Below are 18,955 nucleotides of genomic sequence, written 5' to 3' on the forward strand. Positions count from 1 at the left end.
AACCATCTCCAAAATCCCCATTCTGAAGCCGTCTATATATTCCACTGTTCTGGAATATGTAGGAGTCGTGCGTGCTCCCAGGAAATTTAGCTACTATGTCGGTGATGATGTTCCCTGCATTGCATATCACCTGCACGTTGATGGAGTGCGTAGACTTACGGTTTCGGTATATGTGCTCCGTGGCTGCAGGTGGGCATAGGGGAATGTGGGTGCCATCGATGCAGCCTATCACATGTGGGAAGTGAGCCAGTCCATAGAAGTCTGTTTTAGTATTGGCAAGTTCCGCAGGTGTGTCAGGGAACTGTATGTAGTCTCCCATTCTCTGAGTCATGACATCCAGGAACTTCCGAAAGAATCGGGACAGACAGCTCTGGGATACTCCTCCTACTGCAGTTATCACACTCTGGTAGCTCCCAGAGGCAAGCAGGTGTATGCTGCACAGCACCTGGACATGGGGAGGTATGGCGTGGGCCCTGGGTGTTGGATGATCCAGGTGTGGGTGGAGGTCCCTTATTAAGTCCATGATGGTATTGGGGTGCAGCCTGTACCTCTGGAGTATCTCAGGCTCAGTCAATTGGAACAGAGTGATCCTTTGCCTGTACACCTGCTCCGCCCTTTGCCATACCCTCAGTCCTGCAGCCCGTAGCCTTCGCCTCCTCGCTATCACATAGAGTGCAGCCATCTTGACAGGAGGGTTGCATTTTGGGAGCCTTTTTATAGCATCCACATGGTTACCACCACCTTTCAGTCCATGGTAAAATCCGACTCAGAAATACCGAATTTGGATGAATTCGGTATTTTTTCCCTTTCCTACATCTCGATGGCCATGTTTTCCGATTCCTTAGTTTCCGATTCGGTGTATACCGAGTCGGTATTCATCCGATCGGTGAATTCCGACTCGTTAAATATCGAATCGGTTATTTCCGAGTCGGAATTTTAAGGCTTGAAATTTACCGATTCGGTTTTTTTTGGGCACCTACATCTCATTTTCGCAATACCGCTCGGTAACGGCCGATTTTACCGATTTTGGCCCGTTACCGACCGGTATTGGCTGACCTACATCTGGCCCTGGTGCGTTACTATCAAACGTCCCAATTACGATCTATGGATGAATGGTACAGGCCATTGTCTGGGAAGCATTGATACTTAATTGATTGGGCAATAGCGGGCATACACATGTGGAAGGTTCCATGGCTACCCAGATACCACTTCCTGGTGGGGTTATACATTTCCCCGGTGTTGAGAGCCACGATGACTGCGTGGGACAGGGTTCTGGAGCCACAGGGTTTATCTACCCCCATGGCCCCATTGACCTCTTTCATAGGCCACCCGGAGTTTCCGCCGGCACAACATAGACAAAGTTACCTCACATGGCAAGAGGCCAATTGCAAAAGGGTGGGAGATCTCTTAGATGAGAAAGGGATAATGGACTTCTCCCAGCTGTCAACTGAATACGGTCTCCCTAAAACAACATATTGGCAATACCTTGCCCTAAGACACTGGGTGACACAACCGAATGTCAGCACATATGCAGGGTGCCTTTTAACAAAGTTCGAGAAATGGCTGCTAACCAGAACTTCAGACAAGCGTTTGTCAGACATATATACTTTTTTTAATTACACCCACACAGCGAAACAAGAACATGTGGGAGACAAAATGCGTGAGAGAATTCTCCCCAGAAGAATGGCAGAGCATTGCATACAGAGCCTGAGCCTCCTCTTCTAGCACGGCAGGTAAAGAGATGTTACTCAAAATAGCGCACTACTGGTATTATACTCTAGACGGGGTAGCACAATGGAAACCAGGGGCAGATGCTCATTGCTGGCGCAACTGAGGCCAAATAGGCACCTTGATTCATTTGCTGTGGGAGTGCCCCAAGATACAGCCCTTCTGGTACGCCATACTGACTGACATAAATACTACATATGACACCGACCTGTCACGATTGCCAAGTTACATATTGTTAGGCCTTCTGAACGCCCTAACACATGCCCTTAAATCATGCAGAGGGCGCACTATTACGCTGGCCTTGGGTGAGGCTGAACAAGTGCGACTAGCCAGGTGGGGCAGAGAAGGCGTCCCCACCAGGTTAGATTGGCTACATAAGTTATGGAAGGTGGTAGGAATAGAAATGATAACGACCAGCATATTGCACAGGCTCCCCCGCTTTCACAAAACCTGGAAATCCACAGTGGAGTTCTTATCCTCTGAATTTAACAAACTTACATGCCCTAAGTACTTACGTGTGCTCGGACTTACCAGAGATCCCTCACAGGAATCAAAGACAACCCCGCAACAGGAACACGAGCCACAAGAATATACCTACTAAAGACATGAGAACATAGCCAGTGCTAGACTCCATACTCCCCCCCCCCCCCCCTACTCTCTTCCCTTCTCTCTCTCTCTTCTTGTCAGTCCTCTCTCATTATTCTGCTATTCAATGATATTTTTCCCACCGGCCTGTAGGTTATAGGTGGTATTTTTTGTTCTGAAAATTCAATGAAAAGATGTAAACCATAAAGACAGGAGGGCCACAGCGCTCTTTGGGCCTGTCTGCCCTGTCATGTCAGCTTCACCAACGGGTTTGTCCCTTTTGTTCGTATGGTAGGGGCTTCCAGTAATGCCACTAAGTTCTGCCTGCTCAGCAAACCCATTGTAGCCTTTAGTGGCTGAAGCCATGGTATCCCCAGACCAAGTAGACAACGAGGGCAGTGGACAGCATATTCTTCAGTCCATCTCGCTGCCACAGCCTCGAAACCTCTTCAATGTGTCCTTCCAGTCTTGCAGCCACTCTTTTGATAGGCGGTTCTGTCATTTTCTGCCAGGGTGGCAAGTGATAACTTCTGGCAAGTGGGTCCTACAGATCGACCACAGAGGTTATTACCTCTTGTCACCCTACTGCACCAGGGCCACTTGTCCCTTTTCAGCAGTAAGTGCAGGCTCTTCTGGCCAAAAAAGCCATAGAGAAGGGTCTGGCATCAGAAGTAGGCTGTGGTTGTTGCTCTCACTACATTCCGGTGCCGAAGAAGGACGCAGGACTTTGTCGTGTTTTAGACCTTCACCCTTTCAATGCCTTACTTCAAAAGGACAAATTTAAGATGCTCACCCTGTCCCAGGTCTTGTCTGTCCCCAACCCAGCAGACGGAATGGTAGTTCTGGACCCGCAGGACTCCTAATTCCACATCCCTGACCTGCAGACCCACAGCCACTATCTGTGGTTAACTGTGAGGCAGGAGCATATTCAAATTGCTGTGCTCCATTTGGCCTCACCATTGTCCTTCAGGTGTTCACATAAGTGATAGTGGTGGTTCTAGCACATCTTCGGAGGTCCAGGATTTCAGTCTTCCCCTTGTTTGACTGCAGACTGATGAAGGCTGGGCGCCCCAACAACTCGTCACCCACCTCCTGATTGTGGTGAGCCTCTTCATCGTTGTGATCAACGTGCTGAAGTCACATCTGACTCTGCAGATGCTCCCTTTCATTCTGGACATAGTGCAGCTTCATGCCCTCACCCTGGACTTAAGAGTCTAGAACATTTGGGGTATGAGCCCAATGTTTCAGTGTCTTTCCTGCAACTTCTTGAAGGTCACACTGCGGCTACTGGGATTGATTTTCTTCTGTATCTTACTAGGCAGGCATGCCAGGTGGCACATGCAGGCTCTGCAGTGGGATCTAAAGTTCCAGTGGGCACAACTAGGGGGACCTCTTTGATAAAGTCCAGATTTTGGAGGAGAATGCAAAAGATTTGCAGTGGTGGTTTCTGTACTGCAATTTGGTCAGCATTAGACCCATCTCCCTTTACCGCCCAGAGCTCACAGTGGTGACCAAAGCATCTCTTCTAGGTTGGAGCGGCCACTTGGAAGAGGTGATGAGTGGCCTGGTCTCCAGTGGAGTCCATCTACACATCAACCTTCTGGAGTTACAGACCACCAGCTTGGCGTGGAAGCCTTTTTACAATTCATCAGAGGGAGGCTGGTGCATGTTCTCGTAGACAGTTCCACTTTCATGTGAAATGTAACAAAGAGGGTTGGGTGGGGTGGAGTTGTGGACCCTGTGTCTTGAAGTGGGTGGTACATCAGGGGATTTTCCTACTGGTATACAACCTGACAGGATCTTTGAAAGCCAGAGCTGATTAACTCAGCCACCAACACCTAGCGGATCATGAATGGTAGGTACAACTGGAGGTGGCACAAGGTCTTTTGCATGAATCTTGGCTAGATCGTTACACCACCACAGAGAATTTCCCTGGTCCCTCTCCCTCTGGGACACGTTTCACCTAGAATGAAATTTGGGTCATCTGTACACCTTCCCAGCGAATCATCTTCTGCCAGGAGTTTCTAAAAAAAAGATCAAGACAAACTGGCTCAAGTCATCCTAGTGGCACAGTGTTGTCTCCAGTTATGCAGTAAAAAAGTATCGGTATCACTAAAATATACCATGAACCTAGTTGCAAAGTTTATATTGCTAATGGTTCTAGAATTTGAGGAAAACATGCTGTTCCGGTAGACAATGTGGAACCAAGTAGAACGGATGTTTGGGAAAATATGTGGACTGCTAAATTTAATAAGAACAGGAAGGAAGAAGAGTTCATTTGTAATAAAATGTGTTATCATTAAAGTTATGAAAAATGCTAATGCTGAACAGTCATGCTAGTTAGTGCTGATAAAAGCCCCTGGTATCCAAATTCCTAGTTGACACTCTCAATCTTCTAATAAATTAGTACAACTGAGAGATTCCAGAAGAAAAGCAATTACAAAGGAAGGGAAATATAGAAAGTCATCAACCTAAAGGCAGCAAGAAATTACTTACAATCAATATTTTAAAGAAAAGTAGCCATACCTATGACACAGTGCTAGAAATTTGAGAAGCACTTATTACTGCGATGTTAACGGACTAGGCAACATCATAGAATCTCTGAACCTGCTCCCCCTGTAGACACACCTCAAAATGTTATGTATACAAAATATTCATTGCTGGTGCTGGTGCAGTGTGCCTGTATTCCAGAGGCTTAGTGACACACCAGATTTCTATTTATAGCGGGTGTCTCAAATCTTCCAGTTAATGAGAGCTACTGTTGATCAATGAAAATAGTCTTGAGCTACTAATTACTTTGATGATTGTCACAATAGTGACTGCAACTTATAGGATTATTGTAGTGACCACACAAAGGTATGTCATGATATCTAGTGACAAAACTCAGTTAAAATTTCATAGCCAGAAAATTGATTACATAATATTGTGAATATACTTATAAATAGGCAAGTATTGGTTTTTCTATTCTCCGTTTCTGTGTACCTCAAAGACATGAAAAACAGATGTGGAGGAAAGAATGTAAATATAACTATACTTACCTATATATACGTACATTCATGGTTTTGTGATTGCTGATATTTTAGATACAATATTTTGGCAGGACTATATTTAAAACTCAACTTTGTGATTGAGCTCTGACTACTCAAGCAAAACGTGAATACCAATAGAAATGTCTAGAAACGGTTTATCAATATATAATGCCTCTATATGACTAATGAAATAACAAAAATAGCTAAAAGTGGCCACTGGCATGAAGGACATACTAACAACTATAAATCTCCCAAACACCAACGTTATCATTTAAAGAGCATTTTTAGGTTTCGCTGCGATGACTGCGCATGCGCAGTCTCGCTGGCAAGATCTAATGAGATTAAGGGAGATTCACTAGCGGGCTTTAAGCCCCGCCCCTCTTTCCCATTGGCTGGTGTCACCGTTTAGGGTAAATGGTGGCCAGCCATTGGAGAAGAGCATCCTCTGACGTACACTTTTCTCTTATAGAGCCGTCCCACCTGGAAGGACTGCCCTGACTTACTGCTGGTGTAAAAGGTTTGTTATCTTCTTTATGGGGCGAAACAGATGGCCCCATAAAGAAGATAATAAACCTTTTATGCCAGCAGGAAGTCAGGCTGAGTCCGTCCAAGTGGGACGGCCGAAAAAGAGAAAATGACGACGTCCTGGCGAGCGCTTGTTCTTGTTGTGCGCTGTGTTCAAAGGTATTCTGCAAATGTCTGGATTGTCTGGTTTAATTCTCATTTTTTTAGGTTAATAAAATGTGGTTTTATTCTCTCCTCATCTGGGGTAATGTGAAAACGGTGTAAGTGTGGAATTGCTTTTATACGGTGACGGCTCGAGCTCCTGTGTCAATAAGGCCGGAACTAAGGTGGCCCCAAGAGTGTCCAGGGCGCACCCACTTCTAGGACTTGGGCAGGGCGGCATAAGGTGACCCCATGTGCGAGTACAGAGCATGTGCAGTGACCGCTCAGCACCAAACGCTGTCACTGAAGACTCTCCAGGCAGCACACGTGTTCTCCGCCAACAGCGCAGGGCACGGCGACTCACCTGCACGCGCGGCTCCATCCGTCCCCCTGAGCAGCTGAGGGCAAGGCGCGTGTCACATACACCTACAGGGCAGCGCCAGGCCGCCAGTACAGGGCATGACGGGACTTGCAGTCGGACGAGACATTCTTTTCCTGGTTCCGGAACAGAAGCCGGGTGCGTGGACGTAGCTTCTGGTTAGAGGTTGTGTGCTGGGACTAGTAGGCAGCCACTCACAGGAAGTCCCCTTGCTTCTTGGGGGCAGATGAGCTGTGCGTCATTTCCGCAAACAGCAGCAGGAGGGTGGTGGCAGCCGGTTTGGCTTGGTGGTGAGTGTAAATCAGTGTCCGCAAGCTTTAGAAACGACGGTCGCCCACTGAGCGCACGTCTGAGCGGCTACCTGCGCCCAGTATCCCATCTGGGGAGCTATGCGTGCCCTCATTGCTGAAAGTGAGCCCCAGCGTCCCCTGTGCACTTAGAGGTCTGCTGCTCCATCCTTCCCCGGGTCACAGATGCTTCTCCCGCCTGCCCGTATGCTAAGATCCCTGTCACAAGTTATTGTTTATTTATTTATTTTATTGTTTTTTAGAGCGCGAACTTGACCCGTTAGGGTATCACAGCGCTTTACAGGGGATCACATTAGGCAAGTAATCACATTAAGGGTAGAGGACATGTATATACAGTTTACATTTAAATAACTCCAGATAAGGCCCCAGATTTCTTGATGAGGTAGTGCGGTAATCCGAAGGGAGTCGGTAGTTGGTCAATGTCTATGTGTTGGCAGGAGGCAGCATTTAGGAGAGGACTTTACCCATAAGGAAGGTTTTGGCCTCCTTTTTGAAACGTGCCAAAGAGGGAATTCTTCTGATGGCTGGCGGGAGAGAGTCCCATATTCTTTGAGCAGATCCAGAGAAAGCCCAGTTAAAAGATATTTTTTTCCGGAACCGTGCAGGTTGGAGTAAGAGGTCTTTGGCGGACTGGGAGTTTCGCTGCGATCTGTTTTGGAGGAAGGATCTAAACCATTTTAGAACAGAGCCATTCAAACCCAACCTGAGTTTGAGGCGTTTGATTAGTTTTTCGTGGTTGACCGTGTCGAAGGCCGAGGAAAGATCTAGGAGGATTAAAAGGCACGTTTTCCCTTGGTCCAAAGCTCGGAGGGCATCGTCAGCGATGTGGAGCATGGTCGTGTCAGTACTGTGCCCAGGTCTGAATCCAGATTGGAAGTCATCGAGAAGGTGGAAGTTGTTGATGTGTTTGCTTAGTTGCAGTTGTACACACTTCTCCAACAGTTTGGCTAAGAGGGGGATGTTGGAGATAAATCTGGAATGGCTGGGTCTAGCGACTGCTTTTTCCAAATGGGGAGGACTTGGCCGGCTTTCAGAGAGTCAGGAATGGAACCCTGCTTGAGCGAGGCATTAATTATTGCAGTCCAGCCAGGAATAATGGATTGGGCGACGGCCACTAGGCAGTTGGAGGGGAGCGGGTCATTGAAATGGTTATTCAGTTTTAGGGACAATAGGATTTTAGATACGGAGTCTTCATAATAGAGGTTGAAGTCAGTCCAAAGTGCTTGATTCTTAGGTGAAGTCTTTGGGGGGCATCGCAGGAGGAGGGTGCATGCCTGGAAGGGATAGAGAGTATGTGGCGGCGCTAAGTTCATTTTCTAAGGCTGTGACTTAGTCAGCGAAAAAGGAGGCAAATTCCTCCGATGATATTAAAGACTTGGGTGTTTATTTCGAGGTTTTGACCAGTTTATTGGATTGGTGTTTAACCAGATCGAATGGCTTGCGAGGTCTGTTCTTGGCATTCTCTAGTTCGGATCTGAAAAATTATTTTTTAGAGTTAAGGATGTTCTTGTAGGCATTTCTGGCCTGGCGGAGAACTTAAAGATGTGCGGCGGAGGGGTGCTTTCTCCAGATTCTTTCAGATTGCCGGAGGCATCTCCTCTCATTGTTGAGGGGTCCAGTGAACCAGGGGTACTTATCTTTTGTTTGGGTTCTTTTTAGTATTAGCGGGGCTAGTTCATCCATGATGTTCGAGATAGTTGCAGAGTAATGATTATTGAGGTCATTGACCGTTGAGAAATGTGAGGGGGAGGAGGTCAGAAGTGCAGCGAGCCTTCAGTTCATTGTGGTCTAGGTTTCTAGTGTCTCTAATCTAGCGTCTAGGAATCACTGTTTGTGGTGCCCTTATCTTGTGGGTGCCAGGTACTAGGAATGTGATGGCATGGTGGTCAGACCAGCCACACGGGTCTATAGAGATAAGCTTGACTGTTGATTCCTTAGAGATGATTTAGCCGAGGGTGGCCCCTTTCGAGTGTGTTTGGGGTGAACAGGCTTGGGTCAGGGCTTGGTCGGACAGGAGGTCTTTGATGGCGTTGACATGGGGGTCCTTGGAGTCATTCCAATGCAGGTTGAAATCACCCAGGAAGATATCTTTAGAGTTCGAGGAGAACTTAGCAGTAATAAATTCCATGAGTTGGTCAGTGAAGGAGTCGTTCATGCCAGGGGGATGATAGATGATGTGTAACTTGCACAAAAGAGTGGAGTTGCTACAGATGGAGAGTGCAAGGTATTCGCAAGAGTCGGTAGAATCCGCCAGGAGTTCTGTGGCACTGAGGTTGGAGCGGTAGATGCAGGCGATACCTCCTCCTTTCTTGTTAGATTGCCTGTCCAGTCTAGCAATGTTGTAGCCGGGAGGGACTAAGAGGTCCAGGCATGGAGATGAAGAGTCATTGAGCCATCATTCTGTTAGAATAACCAAGACAAAGTTTTTGTTCATGATGAGTGCAGCAATGTCAATGGCGTGCTTAAATGCTGATCGGCAGTTGATTAAGAGGCCAGACAAAGAGGAATCAGGGAGAGTGTCAGGGGTTAGGGTGGACAAGTGTACCAGCGCTTGGTTGCTCTTGACCACACTTCTGTTGCGGAAGGTAGCCGATCTGTTGGTGTTAATAGAGACTGTGCGGATGGCATGTGCGGTTCTGGTGTCTAGCGGGCAAAGGGTAATTGGGGCAGAGTTGTATTCGCTGAGGATGGCAAGGATTTCCTCTTCAGTGAGGTCTAGTTAGCTAGGGGTGGCATGTGTAGAGTTGTAGGAGAGGGTGAGAGCTAGGGATTCTTCCTCCGAGAGGTGGCATGGTTGCTTGCGAAGGCAAAGATGTCTCAAAGGTAACGGTAGAGGGGGCTTGGGGACCGCAGTGGTGTGTGGGGGGGAGGAGGTCCACTGGGTTTTGAGGTTGGCGAGGGAGAGTTCAGCGAGGTGCTGGAGATTCATTAAGTCTAGTATGGAGATATGGATATTCTGAGTTAGGTTGGCAGCTCTGGAATGCAGGGTTTCGAAATCCCTATAGGAGGGGGGTGTTGGCGGGCAGGGAGGCAGTAGCTCTGGGGCAGTGCTTTCAGACTCCCTGCAAAGGGTCGGGGGTTGGGGGGCATTATTTCTAGTGCTCTGGTATCAGTATGCATAGGAGACCGGGTAAAAGGGGTAGATCATTCTATACCGTGGGATTCTGGCGGCAAACCTGTCTCATGGTTAGCGTGTGGGGCTGGCGGAGGGTAGACCAAAGGTCTGGAGACGACTGTTGGCAAGGCTAGGAGATAAGATAGAGATGTTAGGAAGGGCAGTGGTAGAGACTCTTCGGGAGGTGGTTTTTTGAGCTCAGCAGGCAGGTTGGATCTGTGTCGCAGGTGTTTGAAGGTGTAAGATAATCACAGTTAGGGTGGGGAGCTGGTGGGGCGGGGATCAGAGGTGCAAGGATGACTCTCCTGGTATGGTCAGGCACCAAGCAAGAGGGGATGGTATAATCGGTGTTGGGAACCCGAGGGGGGATAGTTAATGGGTGGTTAGGGATGATAGGCAGGCTGGTCAGAGGGGCGTCGGGGCAAGTGTTAGTTACCCTGTTAGTGTCACGCACATGGTTGCTGAAAGTGGTAAAAATGCTTGCAAATTTGTTGAGGTTGCTGGATGAGGTTTGGATCAAGACAATGCCGCTTTTATAGAGGGTGATTGTGAGGTCAGCTCGCAGCGTTGCGGAGGGTGCTATTGTAAGCTTAGCGCCATGTGGGATGTTCCTGGTTGCACGAACGTTGAGGAAGTGCGCAAAGGTTTTTCGCCAGTAGGGGGTCCTTTTGCAGTAGAAGATTAGGTCATTGATGACTGTGCCCTTATCCGTGCTATATTACATTGTCGGAAATCAATTTTGCAGCAGCTTTGGAGAGTTTGGGAGGGTAAACCAGAGGCTGGTGAAAGTTTTGTAAATGTTAAAGAATATGGCGTGTTAAAAGCGCTCCTTGTCATATATTTGCGCTGTTGGGAATCACTCATGTGCATAACCCATTGTAAACCTATATTTGCAATAACAAGTTGCTTCTATGTTTTTCCTGATTAGATCGATTGTGATCGGAGTATTCATGTCACTCATCCCTTCACTCTTGTAAGTCATCTCCCACATTTGAATCCGTGCGCCCGTTAATCATGTCAGTCTTCTCGATAAGGGACGAATCAGTAAGATTCCTGCATCCTTAATCCAACGGTTTGCTATTTGTCGTTTGTCGTGAGTCCCAGAGCGACCATACGATAATACATGGCCTTCTTTTAGGTTGTGGTATGGGTGGGGTATCTACTATGGTTTAGAAGACATCTACAGTAACCAAACTCCCCATTGTCGTTAAGTTTTGGATCATAGATAGGCAGACCAGTTTAATAAATAGACCTGCATATATGTTATTTAGAAACTTTACTGATTCTCACGACCATCTCTTTCATTGTGTAAGGTAAATCCATCGAACTGTAGCAGTATTCTGTGTAGTAATTTGAAATGAGTGGGATGAAAGTGAGCAATGAATCTTGCTGCTTCGGTATACAATACATTAACTTTACATTAAAGTTCTTGGATATTGGGCTTCCACCGTCTTTAACCTACTTATTTTTTTTTATAATTCGCAACTGTTCCGGGCGTTTATCTCTCAGTGCCCTGTACAAGGATGACAGGGTGTGTGTGAGAACAAGGGCAGCCAGTGGTCCACGCTTTTTGCATGTTTGTTTTGCAGATGTGGCACCTATCCTGCTGCCCTCACACTGAAATTGCGGGACGTCCACTGTCTCGCATTTTGATTCCTCACCTCTTTTAACCCTATCTCTGGATACACAGGACAAGCAACTTCCACTATTGTAGCCCTTTATGAGTTGTAAAAGAACTGCATGCCTGTGGATGGGAGGATGAAACAGTAGCACAAGAGGTGTACTGCACAATATAGCTTTAAGAGCACATTCCACTACAGAAAGGCATTACATTCTCTTGCAGATAAGCAGCCCTGAATGTGTGAATTAAAACCATGCTGCAGACCTGTCCTGGGAGTATGCCCTTGGTGTTTATTTCTTCATTTAATCCTGTGTCAAAATTGCTCATGTATTGTCCGGACAATGGACGGAGGCACAGGGTCCAGGATCAAAGTTTGTTAAAGTAGTGGACCTGAGACTGCAGCATGCTGCTATTTGCTGCAATGTTATACATTAGCTGCCATAGTGCAATAATGTGAAAATACCTTAAGATAGGACATTTTTCAGCCCCTTGAGTAATATCCAATCCATGTTTTTATACCCACATGCCTACTAGCAGCGTATACGTTTAATAAAAAATGATTGCCAAACAATTTGGCCAAACGAGAGGGCCGTGATTAAAACCGTTTCTACAACTAAACCACTAAATTCAATTGAGATGATGGCATGGCCCAGAGACGCCCTTGACTGGGACAGTTCATTCTGTTGCGGGCTTTGCCTAGCTTTTAAATACATTGTTAATTGTCAGCATATTTAGTTGAAGTGGTAAACCTGACATTAAATGTCAAGTCTCCTGCTTTCATGGCTAAAATGTTTCCACTTGACCAGGGTGAGTGGCAGGAGGTGGTTATTGGGTTGAATGCATGGTAGATACAGAGCAAGCCAGCAGTCTTCTTGACTTATCTCCTTCTACGTAGAGTTGCTGTTAGTCAGTGTAGGAAAACTTAACCTGTAAGGCATGTACATCTATACAAGTTTATTGACATCTAAATAGTTTATCCATAAATTCTGGTTGGGTAATTATGTACTTTTCCAAACTGTGTTTTTTGTTTTCTGTCTCGATACTTCCCACTTCAATTATTGCCAGGCGCTGCGGCTTCACGGCACTCTGCATTTCACACAGGACATTTCTGGCAAAGGACAATGCTTCATGAAAGTGAAATCGCACAGACACCAGCCGAACAGAAGCCGTTCTAGACTAGCTCCTCGGATATCAAACACTGATATGAAGCGCTATATAGATGCAGCTAGAATGCAGTGCAGCGCTTTGCCATGTATGTATATTGTTGCAATCAACAATGTAAAAATCATGGCATAATATCAACAAAATAAGTGGGAGAAAAATGCATGAAGGAACCACAAGGCAAATAATTATAAAAAACTTAGTTTCATTTAATAGATATACAAATGTTCATATTAAAAACAATCGATAAAACAACATAAGTACATAACCAATTGTAGAACAAACAAATATACAGTTTCCATACAATATATAAAAGAATATATATAAACAAATTTCAGTGACAATCAATAATGTTCACAGTGGCAATCAATAATGTTCGACGCGCGTTTCGGCGTTATAAAGAACGCCTTCCTGAGGAGCCACAAATTCTATCTGAAAAACATAGTTTATTCAAAATTAATAATAACATTTTTGCAATCATTAAATTTCAAAAAAATGACATTTCCAATTTACATAAATATCAAAAAACCACAGAAAGGTGCCGTAATAACATTTCCTCCCAATCCTATGCTTGTATAGCGAACTGAATAACGATAGACAAGGTACAAAACTAATAGTACTATATTTGAGCAGTTGTAATTCAGAGAAGGATAATTCAGAACGAAGAAGTTTATATGATATAAACTGTGTAATTATTCACTTTTTGAAAAAGCATGGGAAAATGATAGGTAGGGAAACAATCTCATATTTCGCTTACCAATCCATGGGTGTACCTCTTCTGACGGTCTCTACCCAACATAAAAAAATATGCACAGTCTGCTAAGATAGATAGATATATATGCGTGGTATCGCAGGGGGCAGGCCTATCCAGCCATCAGCTATTACCTAAAATTAAATGTTTATTCCTAAGTATGTCTGCCAAGCCCTAGATGTTTTCAGATACATATAAGTATAGCAGGTGGTGGAGTAACTATCGATTGCTTGAAAGTTAATAATTCAAAGTCTATATAGTTTCGAGGCCTGAATGTACTTCACTGTGGAGCACTTACCTAATTTCAGGTCATAAGGATGATGATGTACCGAGGACTGTGCTTTCTTTTTCTTTCTCTTTTTTTATTTTTACGTCCCTCGATTGTTTAGTCTAGAATGGGGTAATACGATATTAAAAAGAGAAAAGAAAAGAAAATAAGAACTATCAACTATGGTTGCCGTAATATACATGAGACTCGTGAGCATATTAACTCTAAATATTATACATGATTAATGAAAAGTTGTAACATGAGATAACCTTAAATTTGTAACGCACACATTTTATGCTAAACGAACTAATACTTGAAAATGAGCGCTGTATTATATGTAATTGCTACTCTAGTGGAAGTTCGGAAAGGGGGTATACAATCATGTTTAAGATGGACAAAAACCGTATACTTCTTGTACGACCGAAGTTATTTTAATTGAAAAAGCTCGATGTCAAGGATAATTAGCCTAGGCTTACCGTGACAAATTAACGCTGAGTGTTCGCATAAAAGTGACACCATCTAGATGAATCAGAGTTCTATTTCTTATCCCTTTATCCGACTTTAGTGTAGTTATTCATAAAAAACTTTAGATCTAAATAAAGAGAGCAGGGTATAGAAAAGGGGGGTACAACATTGTTGTTTAACCTAAAATATATTTCTTTTACAGAACAAACTTAAGAATTTCTAATGTGACTAAATATCCTTACCGATAAAACAATAGAGTGTTGTATTGTTATTGTGAAAATACAACAAAGATGAATGTTGCCTTCCTGGAGCTTCGATAGTTCACATGTCCATATATGTGAAACTTTTAATCCTCCTGGGAGGTACTAGATATAAAAGGCACGATGTGCAAGTACATGTATGCGGTGCTAAGGGCATATACATATCTCCAATTATTGATATTTTGCATACTAAATTAGACATTATACACTGCTCTCCTTGTATAGAGAATATGTATACTATATCTAATGAATATATGGATCGGGAATTATATCTATACACGATGCCCTTAGCACCGCATACATGTACTTTCAAATATTTCATCCGTGCGATTCATCGCTTGCTATCTGCATTTGTAAACATTTGGAGAGGTATTTCCCTTTAATGAGGGGTGTGACCATAGAGAGTATACGTCACCCTCAGACCGAACTGAGTGGTAGATATATAAGGATGCGCCGTTGCGTGTATCAGGTGATATATTCCTTCCAACAGCTGCGGGACGCCAGCAGCCATCTTTTGCGGCTCCCGCGGGTTGATACGAACAGAACGGAAACTTCGCAGCCGGTAAGAACTTTGCCTCTTGCTAGGCCTCTCTCTGTAGTTTCTAATAGAACCCGACAATTATAGGTAATCTTGATCCTTTACGGGTCTATCTTATTTTATCTATTTTCAGATTCAGTATTGTTAACTTGACGTGGCGATATAACCTTCCCCCATCTACGGGAGGTCGGCATTTACCATTTGTACTGCCCAGACGAGAACATTAGCAATACGTATCTTAGCTCTAGGTAAGGCAATGTGGCTTAGAAGATGCGATCCTTTGCTTATTGAAAGGATTATTATTTTTATCGAAATTCCTATCACTGATATTTGCACATCGTGTCTTTTATATCTAGTACCTTCCAGGAGGATTAGAAGTTCCGCATATATGGACATATGAACTATCGAAGCACCAGGAAGGCAACATTCATCTTTGTTGTATTTTCACAATAACAATACAACACTCTGTTGTATTATCGGTAAGGATATTTAGTCACATTAGAAATTCTTAAGTTTGTTCTGTAAAAGAAATATATTTTAGGTTAAACAACAATGTTGTACCCCCCTTTTCTATACCCTGCTCTCTTTATTTAGATCTAAAGTTTTTATGAATAACTACACTAAAGTCGGATAAAGGGATAAGAAATAGAACTCCGATTCATCTAGATGGTGTCACTTTTATGCGAACACTCAGCGTTAATTTGTCACGGTAAGCCTAGGCTAATTATCCTTGATATCGAGCTTTTTCAATTAAAATAACTTCGGTCGTACAAGAAGTACAAGGTTTTTGTCCATCTTAAACATGATTGTATACCCCCTTTCCGAACTTCCACTAAAGTAGCAATTACATATAATACAGCGCTCATTTTCAAGTATTAGTTTGTTTAGCATAAAATGTGTTCGTTACAAATTTAAGGTTATCTCATGTTACAACTTTTCATTAATCATGTATAATATTTAGAGTTAATATGCTCACGAGTCTCATGTATATTACGGCAACCATAGTTGATAGTTCTTATTTTCTTTTCTTTTCTCTTTTTAATATCGTATTACCCCATTCTAGACTAAACTATCAAGGGACGTAAAAATAAAAAAAGAGAAAGAAAAAGAAAGCACAGTCCTCGGTACATCATCATCCTTATGACCTGAAATTAGGTAAGTGCTCCACAGTTAAGTAAATTCAGGCCTCGAAACTATATAGACTTTGAATGATTAACTTTCAAGCAATCAATAGTTACTCCACCACCTGCTATACTTATATGTATCTGAAAACATCTAGGGCTTGGCAGACATACTTAGGAATAAACATTTAATTTTAGGTAATAGCTGATGGCTGGATAGGCCTGCCCCCTGCGATAACACGCATATATATCTATCTATCTTAGCAGACCGTGCATATTTTTGTATGTTGGGTAGAGACCGTCAGAAGAGGTACACCCATGGATTGGTAAGAGAAATATGAGATTGTTTCCCTACCTATCATTTTCCCATGCTTTTTCAAAAAGTGAATAATTACACAGTTTATATCATATAAACTTCTTCGTTCTGAATTATCCTTCTCTGAATTACAACTGCTCAAATATAGTACTATTAGTTTTGTACCTTGTCTAGCGTTATTCAGTTCGCTATACAAGCATAGGGTTGGGAGGAAATGTTATTAAGGCACCTTTCTGTGGTTTTTTGATATTTATGTAAATTAGAAATGTCATTTTTTTTAAATTTAATGATTGCAAAAATGTTTTTATTAATTTTGAATAAACTATGTTTTTCAGATAGAATTTGTGGCTCCTCAGGAGGGCGTTCTTTATAACGCCGAAACGCGCGTCGAACATTATTGATTGCCACTGTGAACATTATTGATTGTCACTGTAATTTTTTTTATATATATTGTATGGAAACTGTATATTTGTTTGTTCTACAATTGGTTTTGTACTTATGTTGTTTTATCAATTGTTTTTAATATGAACATTTGTATATCTATTAAATGAAACTAAGTTTTTTATAATTATTTGCCTTGTGGTTCCTTCATGCATTTTTCTCCCACTTATTTTGTTGATATTATGCTATGATTTTTACATTGTGTATTTCCCTGTATTAAGAATCGACTTTCCGAACAGGTGGTCCTTGTTATTTACATTATTGTTGCAATCAATACAGGTCTGGCACATACAGCGCAGTCTGCTAACGTACCTCGCTGCCTCGCCAGGGGAATAAAGCGCTATAAAAAGCAGCAGCAGCAGCAGCAGCACAGTGGCATTGGAGGGTCCCAGGGGAAGCGAAGTCACAGTCAAGTCTTCCCCTGTGGTCGTTCGCGCGGGGAAGGGCCAGGCAGTGGGAAGGGGTGTGGTTTAGGGGTGGGTATAAGAATACAGGAGAGGAAGGTGACTTCCTCTTCCTGTATTCTGGCATTGCTGGGTGGGAATAGTTTTTCGAAGGGAGTTTATGCTGTTATGAATTAGCTGGTACTTACAGGTTGTGTGCGGTTTCGGGATGTCGTTTGCTGGTCATCGGTGTTCGGGTGCCACTGGTCGTTGGAGAGGTGCGAGGCGACGTTGGTTTTGCCCCTGGGTGTGGCGGCATGTCAGGGGTTTCGGCAGAGGCTGTGCGGGAGGCTTTACGAGTGCTGGGGAGGGCCGGGCGGGAGGACTTGTTGCGGCCGGGTGTGTTCGGGGAGGCGTGGGTAGGCCTGGAGCGGGCCCCACAGGGGTGTCTGCAGCGGTGCTTGCCTGCCTGGAGGAGCCGGCTCAGGCAGGCTGCGGCGCGTCTGGGGCACCGGGAGCTAAAGAGCGCCGCGCGGAGGCCAGTGCAAGAATCTGCCTCCGTGGCTGGAGCTGGCTGCACCGGGGCAGAGTGAGGGGGGTGCACATTGCTCCCCACCCCCCACCCCAGCGGAAGCGGAGCAAAGATAGCGGTTTTGACGGAGGTTCAGAGTGGCAGGCCAGGGGCTGATGGTGTGCAGGGGGGGCTTATTCCTGGGGGAGGGCGGGGCCCGGGGAGCTGTCCAAGGGGGAGCAGAGCGGGAGGTGGGCAGTGATGGCGAAGAAGCAGCATATGTGGAGGGTGGGGCCCCGGTCTAGTACTCCGGCCAGTCAAGGGGTAGGGGGGAGGCTCATCAGCGAGGGCTTGGAGGTGGTCAGCCCTGGGGGTGCGGGGATACCTGTGGTGGCTACCCCTTGGAGGAGCATGCAGGGTGTAGGGCCCAGGGGCTACTGCCCTCCATTACTGAATAGATGGGAGGCCATGGACTTGGAGTCCAAGATCAGGGTGCAGAGGCGGCTTGTCCAGGAGTCAGAGGCTCAGTGGGCGGAACTTGAGGCCATCAGGGCTGGGGCTGATTGGGAGGAGGAGATGGAGGGGCCCCCTACGCCTACTTCTGAGGGAAAGTTTTGGGCAGAGCAGGTGGACAGGAAAAGGGCCGGTAGGGCACGAGGGGCACCAGTGGGGGGCAGGGGTACCAGTCAGGGATGGCCAGGACGGCAGCGAGGCCTGGCAATGCCAGAGCCTACCCAGGTTGGAGCGACCTGGGGGGGTAGTGGGGTTCCCAGCTGGCAGAGGTCAGCAGAGGGGTGGCAGGTTCGGCGGGGTGCAAGACGGCCTCTGGATGCCGCCTTGAAGCAGCAGGGGAGTCTGCGGCGGCTCTCCCTCCATCGCTGGATGGGTGCAACGGCGACGGAGTGGAGAAAGGGATTGGGCGTGGTGTGCAGGTGCAGAAAGGTGTGAAAAGAGCGGTACAAGATGTTGTGTGGAAGCCTGTGGAGGATGAGTTGGCGTTGGAGCTGGAATATGGTTCAGAGAGTGAGGAGTTGGAAGAAGGGGAAGTGAGGGATGACGTGGACAGGACGGGGAAGAGGGGACAGAGCAACAGTGGACTTGGTGTCTTGCAGGCTCCTCAGAAGAAGACGGGCAAAGTGAAGGGGGTGACATCTAAAGCCAGCAGCTTGGAAGGACGGCCGGGAGTGGCACAGACGAACTTGACAGGTGAGGCGAATGGTGGGCTGCTTGGGAGGAGGGCCCAAAGTTGGTTAGGAAGAAGGCGTGCGGGTCGGTGGGAGTGGGGGAAGGATCTGTCAGGGAGCCGGTG

This window comes from Lissotriton vulgaris, chromosome 6 (assembly GCF_964263255.1).
Source record: "Lissotriton vulgaris chromosome 6, aLisVul1.2, whole genome shotgun sequence".
NCBI classification, from domain to species: Eukaryota; Metazoa; Chordata; class Amphibia; order Caudata; family Salamandridae; genus Lissotriton; species Lissotriton vulgaris.